General features: G+C 49.8%; 1 protein-coding gene across 6 annotated transcripts in view; it reads left to right on the forward strand.

Moving 5' to 3' along the window:
- The window catches only part of FAM163A (family with sequence similarity 163 member A), a 48851-nt gene that overhangs the window by 20479 nt on the left and 8884 nt on the right, over positions 1–19488 (forward strand). The gene's annotated exons all lie outside the window — the stretch shown is intronic.

Consider the following 19488-nt stretch of genomic DNA (forward strand, 5'->3'; position numbering starts at 1 on the left):
GCGGGAGAGGTCAGAGACGGAGCTGGACCACCGATACTGCCTGCTGCTGCCTGCGTTCCCTTCGGCCAGGCTTGTGCTAATTTGAAAAATGGCTTATGGTAACGAGTGCCGAGAGCCCTCTGTAGACCCCAGTGCGGCCCGGGGAGAGCTTGGAGCTCGCAGCCTCTCCAGTCTACGCCCCTCCACATCCGTGCTCTGCAGCTCTGCAGCCGTACACTGTCAACCCCCCACACGTCTGCCCGGTGTACTGCACATTTGTAGCTGTCACTTCAGATTGCCCCTGCATGGTTGCTCCCTGCCAACTGGGCCTTCTCCTTTCTTCCCAGAATGTTCCCCAAGGACAGCCCGGGAGTGATAAAGCCTTCCACTTTCTTTTGTACTCGGTGAACCCCTGCCCCAGCCCCCAACCCCTTCCTTGCAGAGCCTGCCCAGCTCCCTGGCGCCCCCCTCTCTGTGGCGCCCGCAGGGGACGCAGCCTCCTGCTTCCCAATGGATTCGGCAGCAGCTGAGGTTCCAAATACAGCTGCCGGTCCCAGCCCGTTCCCCTGAAGGAGAGTAATGGTGTTCTGATGCACCTCCCAACAAGATCAGAGTAACGGCACCCCAGAACTGTGCCATGTCCCTGCAATTCCTACAGCCAGAACGGACCTCGGAGGCCGTTTGTCATCTGTTTGATTGTGATGAAAAACAACGTAACATTGCCGTTAACATGCAGTTCAGTGGTTTTCAGTGGACTCACATGGCTGTGCCACAGATCTCTAGAACTCTCCATCTTGCAACAGTGAAGTTCTTACCCACTCACTAGGATTTCCCCTCCCTCCCCCCAGCCCTTGGCAACCACCTACTTCACGTTTCTGTGATTTTGACTACTTTAGATACTTCATCTGGGTGTACTCGTTCGCTGTTTGTCCTTTAGCGACTGGCCTATTGTGCTTAAGCATATGTATGTCTTCGAGGTTCTGTCAGGTCGTGTTCCATGACAAGATTCCCTTTTAAAGGCTGCATAATATTCCACTGTGTGTGTATACCACCTTTTCTTTATTTGTTCATCGCTTGATGGACATTTGAGTTGCTTCTGCAGTTTTTTTAACCCCTTATTTCGCATCTGGTCACCCACATTAGTGAAGTGACTGGCCCCAGACCACAGAGCCAAGCAGACCCCTGCTCGTCCAGGATGTTTATTGCTGTCTCCTGGGCTCTGGCAGGAGCAATCGGGGGCTCTGGTCTGACCTGAGGGTACTGGGATGGGCCCGCCTAGATGTCTGCAGGCGGAGAGGCAGGGAGTGGCATCCAGGCAGGTCCTGGGGACCATCTGCCTGGGAGCACATCGCACTCCGGGTCGGGTGTGGTCAGATGTCCTGCGTGGGTGCACACTGAATTTTTTATATTAGGGAATTGTTGTTAGTTTTTTTGAGGTGTGCCAGTGGTATTATGGTATATGTTTTTAAAAGAACTGCTTTTAGAAATGCATACCCAAATGTTCATAAGTTACATGTGTGATGTCTACAATGTGCTTCCAAATAATCGGTAGAAAGTGTGGAGGAAACATGGCTGGGGACTCATCATCCCATCCTCTCTACTTTCTGTGTTTTATATTTATCATAATAAAGAAGTTTTAACTGAAAAAACTTTCAAGCTTACATCTGGGTAGGGCCACACTTTGTTTTGTTAGGATTAGGGTCAGTTGGCTATAACAACTTTTAACAAGTGGCTTAAACAAGATAGAAATCTATTCTTCTGTCACGTAAAAGAAGTCTGGCCATGGGCAGTGCGGGGCAGTACAGCAGCTCCACAGTGTCATCAGGAGCCCAAGGTTCTGGTTTCTCTTTCAACCCCTAGAGCATGGCTCTCAGTCATCCAATTCACCTCAAGGTCCAGAATGGCTGCTGGAACTCTAGCCATCACATCCTACTACACCAGGAAGAAAAGCAGAGGAGCCAATAGGAGGACTCTTCTGTCTGAGTCAGCTCACTTTCAGCATCCTTCCCAAGAAATCAAATAACACTTCTACTTAAATCCAGTTGGTCAGAATTTGGTGATGTGGCCACATGAGATTCGAGGGAATCTGAGAAATAATAGTTTTTTGGGGGGTGGCAAAATGCCCAGCTAAAAACTGAGGTTCTCTCAAAACACTACATCCCATACTATTTAATTTATGTAACATTCTCGAAATGGCAAATTAGAGATATGGGTAACAGATGACTGGGTGCCAGGGTTGTGGGGGGGACAGCGGTGGTCATGGCTATCAGAGGGTAGCCCTGGGGTCCTCAGGAAGGGGCTTTTCTGTATCCTGACCATGGTGGTGTTCACACGAGTCTCCCCCGTGATACAGTTGCACAGGACTAAATTCACATATGCAAACACACAGGCACTCCTGTAAAACGGGTGAGAACCAGGTGTCACTGGAAGCGGGGTTCTGGTGGAACACTGCAGGGTAGTGTCCCAACGTGTGACCACTGGGGGAACCCGGGGGAAGGGTCTCATGGGAATCCCTATTGCTTCTTATGAGCTGCATGTTAATCTACAGTCTTCTCAAAGGACTGAAGAGACAAAAATGAAACAGGGTCCTATAGCTAATGAGGAAGGGGAGATGTAATAAGTAGTCTGTGTCATAAACCTAACTCTCTGCTGTAAACCATCCAAGCCTCTCAGTGTGAGCGAAACTCCAGCTTAAGCAGTAGGGTACCTCCCAGGTGGCCTATACTTGCCCATGGAGGGAAGGAAAAACATTCTCCCTGAACTCCCAGGTTCAAGAGCTGGCTCTGTGAAATGAACTGACAACAGGCAGATGAAGCAAGAGAAAAGGTGTACGCGTTTACTCATTTTTAGTATTCTGGGCACCAGAGGGGGGAAAGTAAATACCCCAAAAGGCAGTGACATGTAAGAGTTTATATATCATCTTAATAAGGGGAGGGGAGGAGGAATGTCGGAACTTAGGGTAAAGTAAGTGATTTTTAGGAAAGACGAATGGTCCCTTAGAAGAGCAGGTAGGAGGTATGATCATTTGTGACAATGTTTGGCTGCGTGTGACATCGACTTTTCATCTCCTCTGTGATGGGAGTCAGTCCCCCCTGGGTGATGGATGACACTCTTGAGAAGGGACTTGTGACCACTGAGTTCCCTTAGGCCCACGAGGGGAGTTCAGAGACAGCCCCCTCCACACATTTGACGTTTTTCAAGTGCCTTCAGCTCAAAGTAGTAAACAGACCAAAATGATGTATTTTAGGGGGGTGTGTCCTGAACTCCTTCCCCAGGCTGATGTTATTCCCATGAAAGCATAAACTTCTGCAGGGCCCAGACCCAAGGTGTGTCCTGCACTTACGAGGCATTTACATCCTCAGCTATATGGTGTTCAATGGAGCCAATGAAACAGATCATTTCTACCCCCCAGAAGCTTCAATTCCGACAAAGTGCCAACACCTTAGCAATGTCCCCACACCAACAGAGAATGAAAATGGGTCTTTGTCCAGTCGGAAGGGGCAGTGAGCACAGAGGGCCTTTTGGATCCGTAGTGGCTGCAGTGCCTACACGAGAGGCAGAAGGACTGAAGCATGCTGAAATGACTTCTAAAGAATCTGGCCAGGCATCTCCCTCCGTGTTCTGGTGCTCTTTCCTCAAGGCATTGCCCAGCAGCAGCTGCTGTTTCTCAGCCCAGGGCTGCTTTGCTGAACTTGACTGTGCCCCCTTGGGGAGGAAGCGACCTGCCTGGCAGGAGTTCTGCTCCAGGTATCCTCCCAGAGGCTGTTCTGAGCGGCCCCAAGGACCCCAGGGACGGGGCTGAGTGGGCTGTGAGGGAAGGAGGGTAGTGAGGGCCTGGAGCAGAGCCTCGCCCATGGGCAAAGGCCCCTTGGTGGCAGAAAGATCCTGAAGAGAGAGAGGGGGGCAGGGAGAGAAAGAACAAGGGGTTCAGGCACAGACCTGGGAGAGTGAGCAGTGGCCCGGAGTCAGGTAGAACCAGCACAAAAGGACCTGGAAAGAGAACATGGGAGCCCCCTGGCAGGAGGCCATCAGCCAGGCCTAATGGCCTGGGAGTGGCCTTCTGGGCTACTGGTCAGGGCTCTCAACTCTGAGTTCATGAACTCCCAGGGGTGTCCTGGGATGGGCCCTTGGGGGTCCCACGAGTCCCCTGAACCACGGGCAGATTCAGTGAGGATGGTTTTATTTTTCAGGGGGAGTGTTCACGGCTTATGTCTCACCAGGGTCCATAAACCCCTAAAAGCTGAGAATGATGCCCGATGATACAGAGAGGGGGCTCCGGGGAGAAGTGGGGAGGGAGTTACAGGCAAAGGGCCAGAGTGAAAAAGCCTGTGGAAACGAACTTAGCTGTGGCTTGTGGGCTGAGCTGGTACCAGTAGCACTGATTGTCCCAGTTCCTGGTGGGGTTCGATGTCCTGACCTGCCCTCAGTCAGGGCGGAGGTCAAGGTGGAGGTCATGGCCAGGGTAGCCAGGACAGCTCGTTTCTACTCCCAGGTCCTGGAGCAGCCCTGCTCCATGCTGTCTCCTACTGGTGTAATCCTTTACTTCAGTTCAGTGAATCCTTCAAGCTCAGAACCCCCAGGCCTGTCTGCTCTACGGGGAGATACTCCCATAAGCCCCTGCATACTTGTCATTGTGGCTGGGGTCCGCACTTCCCTCTTCAGGGACCCCTGCCTGGCTTGTCTACAGTTGAAGCTCCAATAGTAGGCTTGCTCGGTGCTGGGCACATAATGGACACTCGATATTCAGTAAATATCAACCAGATGAATGGAGGGATGGATGGATGGATTGATGAATGGAGGGGTAGATGGATGAATTGATGGAGGGATGGATGGAGAGATGAATGGATGGATTGATAGATGGAGGGATAGATGGATAAATTGATGGAGGGATGGATGGATGAAAATGTGAAAGAGCATGTTGTCTTATGTGTGAACACATGACACCCAGGGAATATTTTGAGGCCCCTCAGAAAAGCAGCTGAGGCCGACCTTCAATCTAGCAGGGAAGAACAGAAGAAAGAGGAGTCTGACTTTGTATCTCCATTGAGGTTAAGTCTAATTCCACCCACAAGATACATTCTGTGGGGTCCTCAGCAGGAAGGATTTATTCTCATTAATTCTTTGCTATAAATTCAAAAGCAGGTGAGGCCCAAGGAATAGATGGGGATGAAGGGCAGTAGGGAAATAGTTACACATTCAGGTGAGTTAAATAGGTAAGTCAGGGACTGAAAATTATAGGGCCCACACCCATCGGGGGTCTAGTCAGCATTCCCAGAGTACTTATTGTGGGCCTGGCGCTGAAGAGAGAAAAGCAGTGTGAGTCCCAGGCAGGAACCACATGCGAGGAAAGCAACCTGCCTCTTTCCCACCCAACATTCCCTCGTGGCTGCAGACCCTGCGCTGTGCCCTGTAAGGAGGAATGTGTGTGTCGGTGCAGACGGAGCTCCTTCGTTCTCATGAGGGTGTCAGCTCTACCCTCTGCTTGGCTGACTGTCACATTGTGACACAGCCTGTAATCGACAGAGTTGGTGATTTGCCCTCCAAGCTTTTCTGTTTAATGTATTGAATTGAAATAACATAAAATAACCATCTTAAAGTGCTCAATTCAGCAGCATTTAGTACATTCACAGCGTGGCGCCATCACTACCTCCCTCCCTCTCGTCCCAAACATTTCCATCACTCCAAACAAAACCCCACACCTGCCCCGCAGGTTCTCCCCAGTCTGCATTCTGTCCCTATGAAGTGACCTAGTTCAGCGATCTCACATAAATGGAAGCATGTAATATGTGACCTCTTGTGTCTGGCTTCTTTCACTTAACACCACGTTGTTGAAGTTCCTCCATGGTGCAGAACGTTTGAAAATGTCATTCCTGTTTACGGGTGAAGAACATTCCATTGTATGTATATGCCACCAGTTTTCATCCATTCGTCCACGAATGAACGTTTGGTCTGTGTCTGCCTTCGGCTGTGGCGAGTGGAACTTCTGTGAACACAGCTGTGCGTGTACTTGTTTAAGGACCTGTTTTCAGTCCTTCTGCATGTGTTCTTACTGATGGAAACCTTCTCAGTTTCTGCCCCCAGATGTAAACATGAACTTAAATTCTACTGGCAAATGCTTGTCAAAAGGTCAGTCAAGAGAAATATTACTTACGACAGGTTGCTAAACTTCAGTATTTTGATGCAAAACCCTTGTGTCACGCAGCTGACCCCAAACTCGAATATGTGAGATGGAAAAGCAGAGATGCTCTGGGCGAGGTGCATGAGAAGCCTGGGAAGCCAGCCCCCCACCATACTACCACCCCACTCTGCCAGCCCCCTAACACTCCTCCGCCCGAGAGCTGTGCATGTGGACGCTCTGACCCTCTAGCACACGCCCTGTCGGAGAGTTGTACTTGAGCGTGAGCTCCTCGGGCTGCCCAGGAGACACAATAAGAAGCTGCCTTTTTATGTTGGTGATGACGCAGTAGCTAACAACCTTCCTCTGCAGATCTCAGCCTCTCTTTGAAGGGGACCCTCAGGAGAATCCTTGCAAGGCCTGGTGCAAAGCAAGCCTGAGCTCCTCCTAAACCGTGACTCGTTCCAGCTGACCATACTTCCCTTTTCGCTTTGGTTGCTGCACAGCCCAGAGTCGGATTTGGAGCCCACGTGCCGCCGTTCTGTACACCAACGTTACGGCCGGGCCCCCACTGCCATGCTGCTCTCCATGCCATCTTTATCTATTTAATTTGTTTCCTACTGAATTAAAAAAATTTTGGAAGCACCTAAAATCTTCTGTGGGTTGAGGTGACATCTAAAGAACCACTTTCTCACCCTGGCAGCCATGACTACCCATGTCTGCCCCCCATGAACTCTGAGCACAGAACCCCAGCTGGCCCAGGGAAGGTCATGGGTGGCCAGAGCCGCCGCCTCATACCCCACTGGCCGTGGCTACAAGAAGGAGATGCCCCCCAGGACAGATCAGGTAAAGGGGGGAGGGCCCAAGGTCTTATATATCCATTATCAATTTCAATTTAACTGACCCTGAGCACCTACCTGTGAAGAGCACTTTATAAAAGTAAAAGGCAACGTAAGGATGATTTCAGGCCTCCTGGAATTCTAGAGAGTGAGACAGTGTGTGCCTAAAGGGCTGTGGTTAGTACCTAGCCCTGTGGTTAGTGGAGTGGATGATCACATGCCCCAGGAAGACATTTCTCATGCCATGAAATCCGAAAAAAAAAAAAAAAAATAAGGCCTTGATCCATGTTTTCTATCCAACAGGAAGGACAGTAGCATATTCCAAACAGGGTTGTACAGTTAACATAAAGTCGTGTGTGTGTGTGTGTGTGTGTGTGTGTGTGTGTTAGTAGGTACCAAGGGTCTCGCAGCAGAGTCTGGTACCACCCACTCCCCTGGTAACACTGTCCTTTCAAATACTTCAGGGACTAACAGACCAGCCAGCTGGACACACAGACACACACTTGATGCCTGTATGTCTCAGGCTCCAGGCTAGAATTATAGAGCTTAGGAAAGAGATTCATAGGCAGAGATAAGACCCATCCAGGGAGGCAAGGAATATTAGGCTTTCATCTTTATCTCTGAGATAAAACCTAAATATTTCCATAGAGACTCCCGTATTGAAAAATGATAGAAAGTATTAACAGTGACTGTCCTGGGCTGTGAACTGGGTGGTTTTTAGTCTCCTTAGATTAAAAAAAATCTTTATTAATGCTTATGTTATTAAAAAAGAAGTCAATAAAAGTTATATCAAAATAAGCATTTAGAATATTATATACTGTCGATAGTATGCTGGGGACCCCTAGGCTCTGACCCAGGTACTGGTGGCAGAAGTAGAAAAAGGAGGTTGGATCAGAGCATTTTAGAAGAGGGACTCAGGGATGAAGCAGCCCCAGAAGAGCCCAGGTGCCCCCCGACCTGACGATGCGCTGACCTCCCAGTACTTTAAAGAGAAAGAGAGAACTTGGTGGACTGGGGGGCAGCTCTTGGCTCGCACAGGGATGCTCACACTTGGGCATCCTCCCAAGGCCTTAAAAGCCCCCGTGGGACCTGGTTAGTGGGTCTCACAGAGAAGAAGCCCAGGCAGTGACAAGATGATGTTTCTTCAGCTAAATGAATAGACTGAAATGTTCCAGGGAACATGGTTTTGCGTTTTGGCAGCTGAGACTAAAAATGGAGTAGCAATAGGCATTCGCATTTCCTGCTTATCTGCTCCGTTGGTTTTTGCTCTCCCACTGTAGAGGAACTGATAGATTTATGTTGTTTTCAAGCGGAGGTCCCAAGGCCTCCAAAGGGATCCATGTGAATGATAAAGTGGTGATATGTTGCCATGGCCTTGGTCAGGGGCCTGGCTTCCACCGGCTGGGGGACCTTGAGAAAATTGCCTCAATAAACTGAGCCTCAGCTGATGTGTGTGTTAAATAGAATAACAGTATTGTCCCACCTTATGTCACATCACAGCATTGCTTTGAGCTTTATATTAGATGACATGACAATACTATATAAATGATAAAGGCGTGTGTGTGTGTGTGTGTGTGTGTGGAGTTGCTGGGGTAAATATTATCAATTCTTTTAAGAAAAGATATGGTTGTTTTTGCAAAGCGTACATGCCCGGAAGGATTGCCTGGCCCTGACCTGAAGTCTGACCTTGGCTCCAACCCCTGCACAGGTTCATATGGATGTTATGAGACAAGCCAGGACATATATTTAATCAAAAGAGAGCCATACAGGTGATGGGCCAAAACAGCCAGGACTAGGCAAACGTGTTTTTGTTATAGTCCAGGACCTCAGACGCGACCGTAACTAGCAGGAGAATGTAATCTGTCAACTTATAGTCACGGCTCTCTTCAGCATGAGAATCATTTACAATTTGATTATGCCCTTTGCAAGCACATGAAGGAGTTGCTGAGCTTGACTGCCTCAAGCGAAATGGAAAATTTTGAACGTAAAACATACTAATCAAAACCCAAGCGATGTTATTTACCAGTGACTATAATCAATTAGCTGGAAGGAGTGACGCAAGAACGGAGCCAGATGCAGGAGAAGGCGATTGTTCTTCCGTGCGGCAGCCGTCCATCAATGCAGGGGTGGGGACCACGCATGTGCTGGATCTGCGCTTCTTCCCCTGCGGCCCGCAGCACAAACACCACTTGGGAACCTGTCAGAAGTGCATGTTTCTCCGCCCACCCCAGACCTGCTGTATCCGAAATCCAGGGGCTGGAGCCAGCAATGCATTGTTGCGACCCCTTCCGGAGGATTCCGATACTCGCTGAAGATTTCGTGAGCCTTGTCCCACTACCTGCCCCAAAACAGTTTGCAGTAACTATCTTTGTGGTTTCTCACGTTTGCTTAAAAGGCCTTATTCTTCAGGCCAAAAATAACTGAGGTTCTTCGCACTGGTTAAACGTCTAACAGCATCTGGTTGTGTGGGCTAGACTACAGCTGTGTTCCCAGATGTAAACCAGAGACCCAGGAGTGTGCGTCTCAGCGTCTTGGGCACCTGTCAATCACAATGTGGGGCAAGAAGCAAGGAACCTGTAGTTTTTAAGCGCTTTGAGATCTCGGAAGTACAAGCATCCACTGTGCTTCATGCAAAGGTCTCTCGGTACCGAGTTAGGAAAAGAGAGTAGAGATGGGAAGGGGGGAAGCAGGAATGCAGATGACTCTTAACCCCTGTGATTTCATAGAGACAGAAAGGGGATTCATGGTCCCCCCACCCCCACCCCAGGGCAGGGGAAAATGGACAGTAACTGCCTAATGAATACAGGGTTTCTTTTGAGGTGATGAAAATATTTTGTAATTAGGTGGTGATGGTACTAAAGTCCCCCTGAATTATACTTTTAAATACTTAAATTTTGAATGTTATGTGAACTTTATGGCAACAAGTTTTTTTAAATGGTGTTTTAATGAGGAGGAGTGACTGGCCGCCTGTGTTCCCGGCTCCCATCTCTGGCCCCAGGGAGTCTGGACCAAAACAGCTGCTCAAAGAGCTCCATGTTGGCTGGCTGGCTCCTCTGAGCCCCAAGAAAGGGACTCAAGTGAGCGGGCACCTGGAAACTAGGACACGGTTGTACTGTGGTCCCCCAGGATGGCTCCCTGAGGCAAGTGTACATTTTGTGGGTGTAAACCTTCCCCCCCTAGTTAGAGATTCCACTGGGATTGTGGAGGGTCAGGTTAGAGAAAAAAAGACTCTGCATTTTGAGGGCGAGTTGGTTCCAGTTCCCTGTGATGAGCACAAATTGGTTTCTGCTGTCAGAGGCAAAGCCTTAGGAGGCCAGCTGCTGCCCCTGGGGGTGGAGAAGGCGCCTCCCAGGGCAGACTCCCGCAGCCTGCCGGTGATCTCACGGGCCTGCGAGGGGCATGCAAGCCTGGACAAGGACCAGGCCCCTCTGCTCACAGATGTAATCAGCTGTGATGCGCAGAGGTTGAAGCTGTTTTTCCAATTAGGGCTGTTAGAGGATTCTGGCAGGGCAGCAGTGGGCTTAATTTAACAAACCTAGGACTCATTGAATTAGCAAATGGAGGGGGGATGAGAAGGGCGCTAATGTGAGGGGTGCTGGGGCAGAGATGGAGGGGAGAAGGGGGTCGGTAGGCACCTGTCAGCAGGGACACGGTGAGGCCAGGCCACGCCACGCGTAGTCTGGGGGTGCTGCATTTGAAGGTCTTCTCATTTGTCGAAGGAGCTGAGCCTCCATCTTTTTTGTAAGGCTGCGTGGGAGTCTTTGCTCATGGAGACCCGGATTCTTACGGGCTATCGCCCTGCCCCTGGACAGCTTCTCATGTCTGTCCGCCTCCCTGGGGGGGGGGGGGGGGGGGGCGGGGATGCTGCAGCTACTTCTGCCTCTTCCCCTTCCTGGAACCCAGCGTTCTAGGCCCACTCCACCGGGCAGTGGTAGAGGGGGTCAGAGTGGGGGACCCAAAGCCATGTTGCTTCCAAGTGACCTGGGTAAGTCACTTTAGTCTCTCTTGACTGGTCCAAAAAACAGAGTCAATTCTGTGCTGTGGACTTAGTCCTGAGGTCGAACTATGTGCGCTGTTAAGGCAGTGCCTGGCACATAGGGGGCGCTCCTCTGCGTGACCTCCCGCACTTCTCCTTGGACTCTGCCTCCAGCATCGGCTTAAGTACCATTGACCTGGAACACCACGGGGGGTTGGAAGCGCCACCCCTGCATGGTCAAAAATCCACGTATAACCTTTGGTTGCCCACAAGACTTAAATTCTAATAATCTGCTGTAGACCAGAAGCCTTATCAATAACGAAAAGTTGATTGGCACACAATTTGTATTTTATATGTGTTAGATACTGTATGTTAAGAATAGAGCAAGCTGGAGAAGAGAAAATGTTATTAAGAAAATCATAAAGAAGAGAAAATACAGCCCTGGCTGGTGTAGCTCAGTGGATTGATTGAGCACTGACTTGTGAAAGGGTCCCTGGTTTGATTCCCAGTCAGGGCACATGCCTGGGTTGTGGGCCTGGCCCCCAATGTGGGGGGGGGGCATATGAGAAGCAACCACACATTGATATTTCTCTACCTCTCTTTCTCCTTCCCTTCCCCTCTGTCTAAAAATAAATAAATAAAATCTAAAAAAAAAAAAGAGAACATACATTTATAGTACTGTACACATGCACTGAAAACCGCCTGCATGTAAGTGGACTTGCCCAGTTCAAACTGTGCCGTTCGGGGGTCCGCTGTGCCAACATGGCCAAGCCCAGAGAAAAGACCACATGGCATCGTCCCTAGAGGGGCTGATCTTGTGAAGGCGAAAACCTTGCACTTGTGAAACAAGGAATTAGAAGGGCAAATAGACTAACGTTTGCTGTGCCTGAGAAAGAGAGAAAGATGCTCCGTCTCGGCTCTTTTATGTAGGAGATGGCCCAGAAAGGAGCCATGGGGCAGTGACAAAAGCTGGCTGCTGGGGGCTAGGGCATTCCTTCCACTCCTCTTCCTGTGGTCACTTTCTTTCTCTGACTTAAGGAGTGACTTGCATCCTCCCCATCCCTGTCCCTTCCATGCTGCCAGGCAAGCTGGCCTCTTCTGTTGCCTGGCTACCGGACAGGTGGTCCCCAAATATGGAAGAAAAAAGCTGCCTAACCTTCGAGATTGGCCACGGACGTCACTGCAGGAGGAAAAGTAAATATAGAACATCAAGAGCTAATTCACTCAGAGCCCAGACTCTCCGGCCTGTCCTTGCTGTGATTCACCAGATCAATTAAAGGCAACATAATTCAGCGTGGCAGGGAGGCTGTGAACGGAACAGGTCCAGCCTCTCCTGCTAGCCCCTCACCCCAGCCCCAAATCCCACCCCCAGCCCGGGTCCACCAGCCCTCCCCGTCCACCCCCAGGCCTCACCCAGGCCTGGGATGGATTTGCTCCTCCCTCTACTGGGACATAAGTCACCAGCGCCTGTTTCAAGGAAACCAATTAAGAAAGCATAAATTGCTGTTGACTAGAAAGGTCGCTGCACAGGCTATAAATACAGGCGTTTCTAAAGCATGTGTGGGAGTCGGTAGCACATTCCCTCCTTCACGCCCCCGTCTTCCAGCTGAGGTTTTTCTTGGACACAATGAGAGGACGCCCCATTGGGGACCCAGAAAGGCTCATCCTGCAGCCTGCCATCCGGTCTGGGGTGCAACTGGGGATCCTGGGCCTCTGGTGGGACCGCAGGCTTTATTTTGTTTCTCTTCTTAGCGAGTATTTCTTCACAATGTAGCAAAGGTGTGTGAGCTCAAGGTAAAAACTTGGAAAACACTGAAAAGCAAAATGGAGAAATAATAACATATAGTCCTGCCTTTAAAAGAATCTGTCAGCCTTTTTGGATATATTATTCCCACCCCACCCCAAGCTGCGTGGATACATAATTGTTTTTCTTTACATAAACATGCGTGAAGAGTGTCAGTTAGTGATGCTGTTTTGTAGGCTGCTTGCTCAGCAGTATTTGTGTTAATATAATTTTCCCTGGATGTTCTACATGGACCTGACGTATTTAACTTTTCCCTTGCTGTGAAGTGTTTAGATTCCTTCCAGACTGTCATTCCTATATAAAGCTGCAGTGAACGGTATTGACTGACGGTTGGCAGACAGCCATAACTACTACTTTTTAAAAAGAGTTTATTTTTTATTTTTAGAGAGAGGGGAAGGAAGGGAGAAAGAAGAGCAAAACATTAATGTGTGAGAGATCCATCCATCATTTGTCCTTGGCCTCTCTCATGCCTCTAGCTGGGGACCTGGCCTGCAACCCAGGCATGTGCCTTGACTGGGAATCGAATTGGCAACCCCTTGGTCCGTGGACCTGCACTCAGTCTACTGAGCCGGGGCAAGATGTTATGTTGTTTTAACCTAAACTGCCACTTAGCACTTCTTCACATGCCATGGAAGGCTCCAGAACAGCCAGGAGCCTAACCTGGAGTGGGTGCTCCTTCCCCCACCCTCAGCTAGGCCCTTCTGAGATCCTTCCCCTCGGGAGGGTGGCAGAGACAGCACTAGGTGTCAGGTAGATCCAGAGCCAGGCACAGAGTGGCTGGAGGGTCCCTGTCCAGGGCCCTTTCTCCAGGGCCCGGTGGATGGGCTGGCGGGGAGAGCGGGTGCCTGCGTTCCCCACTGGCACCCGGCTACCAGCTCTGCCTGCACAGTGGCTGCATGAGGCCTGCTGCCAGGAAAAGGGAGCGAGACCTCCCTGACCATCAGGAAGATGGGAGGGTGAATTAAATCAAGTCCATTAGGCGAACTTGACATCCTTTGACTTACAAAGCAGTATTATTAATAATGTGGGAAATGAGATTATTTCAGAAACATCAAGTGGTCATGAAATAAGTGGTATCGAACCCAAAGCAGAGTCGTCCAGCTCCTAGGCAATCTCTTTAGACTCGTTAGGCTCCACTTAATTTGTGGTAAATAAAGAAACTATGCAGCCGCACTCTGAGGCCTTTGAGCAAGGTGTGCTCACCCTGAACACATCTATTCTGGAGGCTTGCTTCATCTAAAGTGGACTTAAATGACAGCTCAAGGTACCTGCATACATGTGTCTATGCACTCGCTCATTCACTCATTCGGTGTTTGTAGAGCTCCTGGCACATGCCGGTCCCTGACCAGACACGTGGAATGCTGAAATGAACAGGACACGGCCCCATGCCCAAGGGCTCCCTTCCCCAGTTCTTTTGCCGTAGGATGGATCTGTAATCAGATAACTACAAAACTGAGAGCAGTGCTAGTTGAAGACACACAACACCTCTTCCAGGAGGGGAGGTGAAATCAGAAAACACTCCCTTCACAGAGGAGCTTTGCCCAGGGAGTAGGGGTGGGGTAAGAGTGAGGGCTAGTATTTCACTCTACTGAGCACTGAAAGTGCCAGGCTTTAGCCTGGGGGGAGGTTGGAGAGGGGGCAGGGGAGGCACCTGATAAGATGTGCTTTAGGGAACTTAGTCTGGTGGCAGAGAAGGACTGGAGACAGGAGGGCACTGCAGGGCCTGGGAGAGAGCCCCCTGGAGGCCGCGCTTGCTGGACCCACCGAGATCAGCTGTGCCCAAACCCAGCTCCCTGTGGGAAGTCGGTGGAAGCACAGAGCTTCCCGCCTGCAGAGATTCTGATCCTCCCCCCTCATTCTGGAATCTGGGCACCCGGATGGTAACGAAACTCCCCAGGTGATGCTGGTGCCAGCTTGGGAACCCCTGGTCCAGGTGTCCTCCAGGTCAGAGGTTCTAGAAGACAATGAGTTAATCTATAGGCTTTGTAAACAGTAAAATGCCATGCAAATATGAGCGATGTGCTTCTCAGGATTTTCCTCTGTAATTTTGTCAGCTAGCACCCGATTGCTTCTCTTGGTGCATGTCATCTGCGGCAGGTTTGACCTTCACTGTCTGACACTCCCGGGTCTGCTTCCCTGATCCTCCAGCCTCCCACCAGTCACGGCCCCCAAGGGAGGTGAAACGGGGCCACTGTGGAGCTGACCAATCCTTCCTCCTTCCCACTATCCACTCGCCTGCTCCTCTATTAGTAAACCCAAGGGGTATCCCTCTGGTTTTAAATAAGACGGTTACCCCCACACTGCACTACTAACCATTCAGAGCTCATCTCCCTCCTCCCAGAGGGGCCCCTTGACCTGAGCCTCTCAGGGAACCCCGCCTTCCATGGACTCCACTGCTCTCCTGTGCATCAAAGCCCATGAGGACCGGTACAGGCCTCTAATGGGCTGAGTTCAGATAACCTTGGTGTGTGGGGGACCAGGGGGGCGGGACTTTCCGGACAGGCGGGGGCGGTTGCAGACCCTGGCCCTGCCTCTCACCAGTTACGTGGATTTGGACAAGTAATTTACGTTTCAGAACCTCCATTTTGCCATCTCTAGTCTTAGTAACGAGACCTCCATCGCGGGGATCTGGCCGGACTGAAATGAAACGGCGCACACCAGGCACTGGGTATGCCTTGTGCGAGAACACTGAGCAATGGAGTCGCAGCTTCTGCAAAGAGACATGTCACAAAAAACGGAAGGAGCTCCAGAAGCCTGCAAAGCAGGCCGTCTGGCTCTGGACTGCCTTTCAGTGCCACACCCCGCCCTCCAGCCGGCCTCACTTACTGGGCGGTGCGCTCGCCGGCACGGAGCACTGTCTGCGGCTGGCTGGGCATTGTGTCCAGGGCTCAGCCCTTGCTGAGCTCCGCCATCTCTGAACCAGCCTCCTCAGTTAGCACATGTCACCCTCCGGTCCCTGCAGACACAGCGCTTTCTCCCTGTGCACACATCTGTCACCGGACCCCCTTCTGTGACCCCAAAGATGGCTCTGGTCAGGCATCAGATCAATTGAAAGACATGGAAATACCTGGCCCCTCCCTCTACACCTGCATTCTCAGGAAGGGGAGCTTTTCTCTCCCCTTCTACGGCCCTCCTTCTTTCTCCTCCTTCTGCCCCTTTCAGAACAGTGTTCAGTTCTCCATCTGGTTATCCAACCAGAAGGAAGTTTGCCTCGAGGTGTCCCTTAAAAGGGAACAACCAAGGATGTCCTGGGCCAGAGCTGCTAGGACTAAGAACTTAAAACTTGCAGGATTTAAGTTTACAAAGTGTGTGGGCACATTATCCTCGTCGGTCCACACGCCCACCTCGGGAGGAAGGTCAAGTCGTTCGATAATGAAGTAGCATTACCACCCACTCTTTGCAGGATGAGAACACAAACTCGAAAAGCAATGAAGAGCCCTGTCCAGGGTCACACGACCCATAGATGGCACAGACTGGGTTAGAACCCAGGACATCGGACTGCCGGGATTCCTCAAAGAGACCAGTCTGTCTTGAATTGAAAGCTCGTATTTTGGATGGTGGGAAATAACGGTGCACAGATGGCGGCAGCAGACACAGAGAGGAAGCAACAGATGATTAATAACATTCAAGAGACAAGGAAAAGGTGTCAAAGTTAATGCCGAGGTTCCAAGCCTTGGGGCAGAAGGAGCACCACCAATAGCGGGAGGAAGTGTTCGTAACTACACTGTCGTTAGTGTAGTTATGAACTACACTGACATGTTTTGAGGGACTGTTGTATGTGAGCCATTAAGAGTTTTTTATGGATTTTCTCATTAGGTCCTTCTAATTGGTCCTATGATGTAATTACTATTGTCTCTATTTTAGAGATGTTTGAGATGGAAAATGGAGGCCAAAGTGATTGTGTGATTTATCCAAGATTACAAAGCTAATACCCAGTGGAGCCAGTATTTCAACTCAGGTCTGGCTGACAGTCTTCAGAATCTACACTTGTAACCCAGCAACAAACAGCCCTTCTGACCCACCTGCACGTATGAGCCGGGGTGAGGGGAGAGTTAGCTGGGTGGGCGAGGCAGAGCCAGCCCCTGTAGCTGCCATTTCCCTTGAGGGGCCAGATTCTCCTGGGGAGATGGTGGCCTTTGGAACATCAGAGAATGAGGAGACAGAAGAGATAACATGGAAGAAAGAGGTGGAATACAAGAGAAAAATTCCCCAAAGCCCAGAAGAGTCATAAATTAGGCATGTTGTGTAGGCAACCAGCCAGGGAGAAACGAGCAGAAAACAAAACGAATCAGAATCCCCACCAGTTATTTTGTCTGTCTGTCTTCCTTTTAAGGCTGCTGTGCCCAAAATCAAATAGCCCAGCAAAGCCCCCCTAATCCCCCACTCAGCCTAGATGTCTTTGTCCCAGACAGAGGATTTTGGTCTTTAAACCGGGTTAATACATTATCTCTTGATAACATGACTGCCCCAAGGAAAGGGAAGATGCAAGGAACTTAACATCCTGGAATGTGCACAGAGAGGCCCTGCCCAGGGGCTCCTCACTCAGACCGTGTCCTCCCAGGGACCGCAAGGTTGTGCCCTCCCTTCTAGATTACACGCTTGGCCTGTGCAAACAGTCGTGAGCTGCTTCCAGGGCCTGTGCAAGCCTCTTGCGCAGTCTGTCCTTCCTCGGGGGACGCCCACTCCTGCACCTCTCCTGCTGAGAGGTAAAAACTCCCTGGGGACAGGGAATGGAGCCTGGGCATTCGGGGTGGAGTGGCCACACTCAGATGCATAAGGTCAAGTTCATTGGACTCCTCGGCATTGCATCTCAGATGCTCCACATGATCATTCATCATTAGTCTGTGCAAGTCCCCTCTCTTATTTTATTTATTTTTCTCTATTATTCTCATTCTTATTCTCATTCTCCTCCTTTCATAGTCAGCCTTCCTAACACATTTAATGCGCACTCACTTTTTGGTCTTTGTGTTTGTTTCGCTTTATTTATTGAGAGACATTTGGCACTCAACATTATGTTAGTTTTAGGGGTGCAACCTGTTGATTTGCTATGTGTCTGCTTTGTGAAGTGGTCGCCATGGTGAGTCTAGTTAACATCCAGCACCTTGTATAGTTACAAAAAATTTACTTTTCTTGTGATGAGAACTTTCAAGATCCCTCTTAGCAACTTTCAAATATATAATACAGTATTATTAACTGTGTTATGCTATGCTATGCTATAACTGTGGTTATCATGTTATGAGGGGGACCCCCAAAATAGGAATAACCTTCCAGAGGGCGGGCCGGTTGTAGTACAGGCTTCCCCTGCTAGATGAGGGTTCTAGGAACCCATCTGCATCAGTGTGCCAGCTGGCATTGTTGTGAGAGGCTGCCTTTGGCTTCAGTGAATTTTTTTGAAGGCTCTTTCAACATGTCTGCCTATTTCATGATGGGTGATTTATGAGTACACGTGCCCACACCATGCTGAATTTTCAGCAGTTTTTGGCCAAAAATGACATGACCCACCACTCCCTGCCCTCCCTATCCACTTGATCTTGCCCCGAGTGACTTTGTTTTTTTGTTCCCCTGGATAAAAAAAGTCCTCGAAGGGAAATGTTTTTCTGATGTGGAAGAGGTGAAACAGAAAACAGTGGAAGAACTAAAATGCATCAAAATAGATGAGTTCAAGGACTGTTTTGAGTGGTGGAAAAAATGTCCCAATAGGTGTATTGCATTAAATGGAGAGTACTTTGTAGGTGACTGAAGTTTAAACATGTAAGAATAAATACACAATTTTTTATAAATACATTTGGGGTCTTTTCAGTCCTCCCCTCATATACATTACTTCCCCATGACTTATCTATACATGAACGTTTGTAACTTCAGTCTCCCTTCACTTATTTCTCCCACCCCCCACGCCCTGCCTCTGGCAACCAAAAATCAATTCTCTGTGCCTGTGAGTTTGGGGTTTTGTTTGATTTTGGTATGTGTTCTTGAAAATATGAATTGATCTGTATCTTATATATTTTTTAAGATTTTATTTATTTATTTTTAGAGAGAGGGGAAGAGAGGGAGAAAGAGGAGAGAAACATCAGTGTGTGGCTGCCTCTTGTACGCCCTCTACTGGGGACCTGGCTTGCCACCCAGGCATGTGCTCTGACTGGGAATTGAACCAGCCACCCCTTGGTTGTCAGCCTGCACTCAATCCACTGAGCTACACCAACCAGGGCTGTATGCTTATATCTCAAGTTTATGGAAGCAGTATTACACCTCTCATTCTATTTTGTTGTTGTTGCCGTTTGTTTTTATCTTTGTCACTTAGCACTGTGCTAAGGCTGTGCTTGCTGCTGTGTGTCACTGGTTCCTTGCTTTCGACAGTTGTGTTCTTCTCCCAGGTGTGCACCTCCCTGGTTTTGCCTCCTCTCCCACCAGTGAGGGTCACTGAGCTTGCTTTCAATGCCCTGCCCGCCCCTGTAAACACAATGGTGAACATCTCATGGATGACCCCTCATGGGTGTGTTGAAAAATTTGGGAGACAAAGGCACTGCTCCTCAGACCTGCTCAACTCACAGGGCCACCAGTCCTTGGAGCAGGCTACTGTCTGTCCTCAGCTCTGTCCCCACAGAAGGTGCCTTTGCCGGTCCTGTTTATGGTTGGGCTCCTTCCCTGATCAGACACATGCCCAGCGGGGCCCGCCTTCCTCAGGACGATGAGCAGAGGGGGCATCAACGCCAGAGGGTGTCCCTCTGTTCCCCACTCCCCAGTCCCAGTGTGAGGCTCACACCCCCTCAATAATGCT

This window comes from Artibeus jamaicensis, unplaced genomic scaffold (assembly GCF_021234435.1).
Source record: "Artibeus jamaicensis isolate MK-2021 breed Jamaican fruit bat unplaced genomic scaffold, CSHL_Jam_final contig_327, whole genome shotgun sequence".
NCBI lineage: Eukaryota > Metazoa > Chordata > Mammalia > Chiroptera > Phyllostomidae > Artibeus > Artibeus jamaicensis.